Raw genomic sequence first — 8,410 nt, forward strand, 5'->3', positions numbered from 1 at the left:
AGAGGCCCCCGCCCCCTCCTCCTCCTCCTCCTCCTCTCCCTCCTCCTGGTCCTCCTCCCCTTCCAGCTGCGGCGGCGGCCGCCCTGCCGCTGGAGCCCCGCTCGGTTCAAGATGAGTCATGCGTGACCAATCCCCTCCCCGCCAAGGGAGAGCGAGACACACACAGCGAGGCGGCGACCCAGAGACACACACACAGACCGACAGACACGCAGAAACTCTGAACCGCCGACGGAGAGACTGAGGGACGCGCTGACATACAAAAGGCACCGGCAGGCGCACAGACTCCCAGCTCTCATCACCGCCCCCTGCGCCCCTTGACGGGGCACCCACGGCTCTCTCGGCCACAACCCCACTTACAGGTACAAGAGGGACCCATGCTCACACCTTGGGCCCAGATGGGTTTCATATAAAGTCACACATCAGACTCTGTTGATGCAATCCCACGCCTGGCACGTTTGTGTACATGCTGATGCAAGTGATTACCTGTTCGCCTCATTTACACGAGCACAAGACATGCACACATAACTCATACACCTGCACACTGGCTCTGCTCCATAACAAACAGAGGGCACACCAGTGCCTAAGGGCTTGGGCTACATCCCATCCTAAATAGGATTGGGTTGGGTGGGAGAGGTTGAGGGGGTGTTGTTCCCCTGAATTCTCCAGGGAGGGATTGCCTGAGACATCCCCCTCCCCTGCAGAATTTGCTAAGTAGTCTAATGCCCATCTCACCTTCTCTAGGGGTCTACTGATAGTGAGAGAGGTGGGGGAGGCCAGGAGGCCCTGGCACTGAGAGAGGAGACACAGCCTCCAATGACCCGGACACAAAAGACTTAAAAACAGCCTTACACACATTAACATGCAATGTACACACACATTAAGTGGACACTCACAGCCTTGGCCCCTTTCTCTACACACAAATTGAGCTCAGAAGGACATATAAATAGACATCATCTTCTAAAAACAAATATGCACACTTAGATCCAGCCCTACAGGCACCACACAGCCCACCTCCAAGCAGTGGCACATGCCATCACTTCCCTAATTGTCTTCATTTACAAATGTAAACACCCCACACAACTGTTCTTAGACGTGTACACACATCTATAGTTAAGAGGGCAGATTCTCACCGAGAGCTTCAAACCCATGTGACACCCCGTGTCCTCTACTCAGATACTCTCAGACATACACACGTATCCCTACAGATGGTGAGATAACTATTTATAGTCAGAGACAGACCACACACCTCTGAAGACACAGGATTCCTGGTAGGCACAGCTTCAGTCATGAAAACACAGACACATCCTAATAGGCACAGGCAGATGAGGCATTTGCTCCCCAGGGTAATACTACAGACTCACACCTCTTGTAGTCTCAAAAGAGACAAATATCTGTTCCTTTATACACACCAAGGTACACAGAAATGGCTCCAACCCCAGCCAATAGCATCTCCCACTTGCTGCGTTTTCAGCCATTTATTGCTCTCAGATACAGATATACAGAGTGGAAAGTTCCTATTTTGGACCGTAATCTTTTCTACTGAGAGTACAATTGCAGTGTGAAAGCTGGTGAGCTGTGTGCACATTCATGCACCCTCCAACATCCACCAGAGATGAACCAGAGATGACCAGAGACGAACAACCTCCTCCTAAACTATCTTCTTTTGAACATAATAAACCCAGCTGCTACTCCTCTGTACTTTAATCCAGGGCAGGCATTTTACAATCATGCTATTTTTTTCACAATAACCCCATTAGGTAGTGTCTCTTATTGTACCCATTTCATTGATGAAGAAACTGAGGTTCAGAGAGATCATGTGATATGTCCACAGTGGTGCCACATGGCTAAAATGGCCAGGGCCAAGAACTCAAAACCCAGATTCATCTGACATCAGAGCTTATATTCTTAATTTCTAGGCTACATACCTGATCATGTCCACTCTATGCATATATGCACAGACACATGCACACATGCACACACATGCACACACACACCTTTTCCATTTTATCCACCAAAAGCCCTGGATGTGATTCCTGGCGTCACCAGTTATGGGCTAAGCTTGCTTTGTCATCTGCAAAATGGGAATAATAATTGGGCAAACTTTGTCTCCTTCTCTTCCCTTTCTGGGCAGCTGTGGGAAGCAGAAGGTCATTGACAGTTATACAAAGCTGTACAGATGTGTGAGTGCAGAGGGACTCCGGGAAAGAAGAGGCCACGAGGATGGCACTAGCTCTTCAGGCAAGAGGTTGGGAGAGGTATGGAGGAGACTTGAGCTAAAACGAAAAAATGAAAGGGTAGATGAAATAGAAATGAATTCAGGGGAGAGAAGAAAATATTCCAGGTAGAGGGATGAATGCTAAGACTCAGAGGCTAGACAAACAAGCTGTTGCAGTCCTAAGAGAAGGAATGTGAAACACACGCTCCTTGAGTGATAATATAATAACACTGTTTATAGAGCATTTATGTGCCAAGCACTGTTTTACATGCATTATCCTTTTGACCCCTTGCAGCAACCCTGCATGGAGGTTATATTATTTTATTTATTTTGTAGTTGAGGAAACAAGCTTACAGGAGCCTCATTTCAGGCTCTAGCACTCAGACTCCAGAATTCAGACACTTACCTATTCTGTAATTCTGATATGGTGCTTAGAAAATCAAAACTGGAATAAGAGGCATTGAAATCAGTAGGGAAACACAAATACTCTAGAGCCAGACTGTCATGGTGCCAATCTTGGCCTTGCTCCTTGTTACCTAAAGGACTCTGGACAAGTTATTCAGCCACTCTTCAGCCTCAGTTTCTCATCCATAAAGTGGGGATGATAGCAGAGTCCACTTCTTATACTTGGGAAAATTAAGCAAATGATCCATGCAAAAGTGTCAGAATCATGCCTAGCACACAGAAAGCAACCAATAAATAATAGCCATCCTTAACTATAGTCCCTTGTAGCTCAGTTGGTAAAGAATTTGCCTGCAATGTAGGAGACCCCGGTTCAATTCCTGGGTCAGGAAGATCCCCTAGAGAAGGAAACCCACTCTAGTATTCTAGCCTGGAGAATCCCATGAACAGAGGACCCTGGCAGGCTACAGTCCATGAGGTCGCAAAGAGTCGGACACAACTTAGTGACTAAATCACCACCATCATTAACTATGGACTGGCTGCATTTTTCAGTTGTTATTCTAATAGGTGCCACATCAAAAAATTTTTTTATGGAAAAAGGCAGAGTGTAAGTCAGCCAAAGAATCAAATATTCTCCTGAATAACTGCAGAACCATTATTTCAACCCAGAGCTTGCCTGACTTCATAGAAGACAGAAATGAAATTAATTTGGAAGAGAAATCTCCTCCAACAACTGACTCCAGCAGGAAAGAGAGTCCGGATAGGACTGACCTTGGCAAAATCAGGATGAGCAAAGTCAGTACATTCTATCAGGATCCTCAAGTCCTTCCTATGGGAGACTGTGAGCAGGTCACTGAGCTTCTCTGAGCCACAGTTTCCTTACTTGCCAAAGGGAGATAACAGTATTTACCTCTCAGGATTTTAGTGACAATTAACCATATAATAAACACGAATATTTTGAAAGTGTTTCCTCTATTCCTGGCCCTGTAGAAGCGCCTTACATGTATAATGTTGTAAGTAACCCTCGTGTATAATGTCCTAAGCATCCTACATGTACACTGTAAGAAGCATCTTAGGTGTATAATGAATTCTGCTTCTCACCTCAGTCCTTCTCCTGGTCATGAAACAGGATGTGGTCATCCCATCCCCAGGGGTGAGTTTTGCCGTCCTCCTCCACCTGAGTCGTGGTCCAAGATTTGGGTTTAAAGAGAGACTTCATTAGTAACTGGATGATTCTGTGGGAGCGCCCCCAGCAGCGGTTCCGCCCCGCCGGGGAGTAATTCTAGGAAGGTAATGTGAGCTGGGGGAGGCTGGAGACCCAACTTCACATTTATTTACTCTGACAGCTAAATTGGTGAGTAAGGGGGGAAAAATCAGATGAAAGGCATTTCAGAGTAAATACTAAATACAAAATTTAAACATACAGGTTGTGATAAATGGGAAGGGGCAACGGGAAAAGACATAGGCGGGACTGCCCTCCCTGGCTCAGGCCCCCATCCTCACCTCATCACCTTCCTGGGCACTTCCTATTTGAGGAAAGAGCACAGAATGGGGTATGGACCACATGATCCTATGTATCTCTCCTGGCCTCGGTGTCCTCATTGGTGAAGGGTGTGTTCTTTGAATCCCATGATTGTGGGAGTGATGGAAACACCAATAGCCTTGGAGTCAGATAGACCTGAGGTCAGATCCCAGCCCAGCTACTTCCCGGCTGGGTGAACTTGGACAATTCACTGATCTGAACCTCAGTTTCCTAGACTATGGGGACAATAACCTCAGGTGGGTCAATGAGATGATCGGTGTGGAAGAGATTTGAGACTTCAGGGTGTATTGCACACGTGAGCAGCTGTGATCACAAAGTCTCTCAGTCCTCTTCTGGTTCTGACGTCCACTGGGTAAATTAGCATCAGTAGATGCCAGGCTCCCAGCAGGGCACAGGAAACAGAGTCAACCATAAGACGCCCAGTCAGCAGGGCAAGAAGAGAGACAGCACTTGCAGTGTAGGACAGGTGCTACACAAAGGGGAGCACAGGTGCCAGGGAAGCAAGGAGGTGGGACGTTGAATTTGGCTTAGCGGGTAGGGATTAGAAATGGCATGCCAGAGGAGGTAGCTTTTCAGTGGCGTCCTAAGGGATAAGTCTGAGGCAGGCTAGGACTAAGAGTGGTTGGATCAGGATGGAGGATGGGTGCCCAGTGAGTGTTTTGCTGGAGGCAATGTTGGGAGGTGGGTAGGATCCAGATTGCAGAGGACTGAGGCTGAGTGGAAGAGTTGGGATTCCTCTCCAAAGCTACGGGTCTATGAGTCAACAGTTGTATGGGAAGTAGCATCCTTCCCTGCAGATGCAGCATGGTGCAGTGGTTAGGGAATATGGGTTGGAGCCAGGTAACCTCAGTTAATACCGGAGTCTGTTACGCACTGGTTGCAAGACCTAAAGTCGGAGAGAAACTCTATAGAGCCTGAGTCTCCTCAACCACCAGATAGGAGTTAACAGAAAAGAGAACCTGTTTGAGGGTGTCCTCAGAGGGCTAGAGATCGTCTCAGAGAATTCTTCCCTGGCCACACTGCTTGAAATGAATCTCTCTTACCAATCTTTTTCCAGCAGAAGGTAGATAAGGCTTAAAAATAGGCTAGACTGGGATAAGCCTTGTATAATATGCAAAGGCATTTCAACTTCAGCACATAAACTGTGAAGGGCCATCCGTATCTTTTCAGCATATGGATGACATGGTCAAATTGGGGGTTTGGAAAGATGACTTCAGCAATGGCTTGAGGATAGATCTGAAGGGTGTGAGTCCTTCCCTGAGTCCTGACGACATTGGAATGATCTAAGGGAGAGGTGCTGAGGCAGCTTCACGGACAAGAAGGATGGAAAGAGGGCATGTAATGTAAAGTTAATTATTATATGTTGCTTTATTAATCATTATGTCACTTTGTTATATTATATATGATCATATATTATATACATTTATTACTATATATATATAATACAACACATCCAGTTTCCTAAATAATCTTTACATATTTAAGCTGTATATTTATAGAATCATATATCCCATCATATAAGTTATATATGATTCTATGTGCATGCATGCATGTATGATCTGTCGTGACTGACTCTGCAACCCCATGGACTCTAGACCACCAGGCTCCTCTGTCCATGGGATTTTCCCGGCAAGAATACTGGAGTTCACCCAAACTCATGTCCATCGAGTCAGTAATGCCATCCAACCATCTTATCCTCTGTCACCCCCTTCTCCTCCTGCCCTCAGTCTTTCCCAGCATCAAGGTCTTTTCCAATGAGTCAGGTCTTTTCCAATGAGTCAGATCTTTGCATCAGGTAGCCAAAGAATTGGAGCTTCAGCTTCGGTCCTTCCAGTGAATAGCCACTGAATATTCGGGTGTCTCAATTCCTTTTATGATTAGCTCTAGCGATCACTTCACTGGGCTTTGTTGTTCCTTCAACACTTCTCTCACATCTTCTGCCTGGTTTGTGTGTAGGCAGCCTTCAGAGCTCTGTTCAGCTGTTGCTTCTTCTGGGAAGTCATCTCTGAGCCCGCTTCCGTTTCCAGCTTGAGTAAGAACCCACCTTCTGCACTCCTGCGGCTCCCAAATCTTCCCTTTATCAAGGCACACAGTGGTGTATGGGACCGCGCCTCCCCATCCATACACCTTCCCCACCTGCCACGTGTAGATGCTTGAGGAATGACCCACTTTCCTTTTGATGAGGTTGCCGGCCAGAAAGCTTTTCAGCAGGGAGAGAGGCCTGTTTTCAGAGGAGGAAAACTTAATTTTGTTTTTCAAGGTAAAATTTTAAATTCTGTTTCTACCTTAGAAAGGTCACAGGGCATATTAAAAATAAGCCATTCTGTAGCATCAGGAATCCTAGCCAAGTCAGACTGAAAGCAGAGGAAGGACGATGTAGCCCCATGTCCTGAGAGAAAGAAATTCTGACAGGTCTGTGTTTTTTAACTTGGGATTCAAGTCTCTCTCCAGAGACCATTAAGGAGAGCCTGCCTGAGAATGAAACCAACCCGGAGGAAAACACAATCAAGAGACAGACAGATTCCTGACCATATCATTTGAACACCTGGACTTCTTAGTTCCGTGAGCCAATACATTTCCTACTAGAAGGTAGCTGGAGTAGGGTTTTTGTTACTTGAACTGAGTCCCAACTAACCTGCTCGCATAGCTGGGGCTAGAGGTCTAACTCAGGCTTACGTGTGTGTTTTTGCTCAGTCGCATCTGACTCTCTGCGATGCCATGCACTGTAGCCCACTAGGCTTTTCTGGCCACGGGATTTTCCAGGCAAGAACACTGGAGTGGGTTGCCATTTCCTTCTCCAGGGGATCTTCCTGACCCAGGGATGGAAACTGCATCTCCTGGACTGCCAGGTGGATTCTTTACCAGCCACCTGCTTAGCCCATACTGAATGCCAAAGCTTTTTGAGGCTTAGTTTTCTCACCTGTAGGATGAGGGAATTTAGCCCACAGTTGTATAGTTTTTTTTCCAGTACAGTGATGCTATTAGGCTTGGACAGCTAGTTCTCCATCCCAGAAGATGAGATGTAAATGGGTCCAGAGATGTGATAAGGAACTGACACCATTTTATTGCCTCTGTGCTGCTTTGATTTGCTTTTAACACCGGAACTGTTGACACCAAAAAGGTTTAGAAAGACATTTCCATGAATGGAATAAACTTCAGAGCAGGGGTTGGCAAATTTTTTCCATGAAGGGCCAGATGGTAAATATTTTAGGCTCTGTGAGCCATACAGTCTTTGTTGCACTAAACTCTGTAATTGTAGTGGGAAAATCACCACGGACAATATGTAAATGAATAGACATGGCTATGTTCCAATACAAGTTTATTTATGGACACTGAAATTCAGAATTCATCTAATTTTCATGTGTCACAGAATAGTATTCTTGACTTTTTCCTCAACCATTTAAAAATGTAAAAGCCATTCTTAGCTCTGTGGGCTGTACGAAAAGAGGGCACAGGCCAGTTTGCTGACGCAACAAACACTGGGCCAGGCTTCTATCTGATGCTCTCCCACTAACAACGCGATCCTGGCCAAGTTGCTTGGTCTATCTGTTTGAGCTTTTCCCATCTGGACAGTGAGGGGGTTGTGTGGGAGGGCCTCTCAAGGCCCTTCAGTTCTCAAGTACCATGATTCTGATTTTTCATCAACAAATATTTATTAAGCATCTATTACATACCTGGCATTGTTTTCTTTTTTTTTTTGGCCTCACCGTGTGGCATATGGGATCTTAGTTCCCTGACCAGTGACTGAACTTGTGCTCCCTGCATTGGGAACTTGAAAGTCCCAATCACTGGACTTCAGGTAAGTCCCTACCTGGCCTGGTTTTCAATGTTGGGACACAGCAGTGAATAGAAGTTCCTGCTCCCAGGGAACTTACCTTCTAATTTAAAAAAAGAGAGAGAGAAAATAACTTTGTATATGATGTTAGGTAGTGACAAGGACTATTTAGAAAATGAAGGGGGAGTGGTTAGAAGTGACAGGGCTGATTTTAGATAGGGAGGTCTCTTGAACACGGTCCTTTGAACAGGGACTTGAACAAATAAGGGAATGGACTCTGTGAACATCCAATGCCAAGGCCTCATGGTAGGACCTCCTAGTACTCAAGGAATAGCCAAGCCATTGAGGCTGGAGCACAGTGAAGAAGAGGGATAAGAGGCTTACAGGGTCAGGCAGGTTGTCAGGGACAAATCATTTAGGTCTTTGGATTTTATTCTAGGTGTGACAGAAAGCCCATGGAAGGGAATGACATGCT

Source organism: Cervus canadensis, chromosome 5 (assembly GCF_019320065.1).
Source record: "Cervus canadensis isolate Bull #8, Minnesota chromosome 5, ASM1932006v1, whole genome shotgun sequence".
In the NCBI taxonomy this organism is placed as follows: Eukaryota; Metazoa; Chordata; class Mammalia; order Artiodactyla; family Cervidae; genus Cervus; species Cervus canadensis.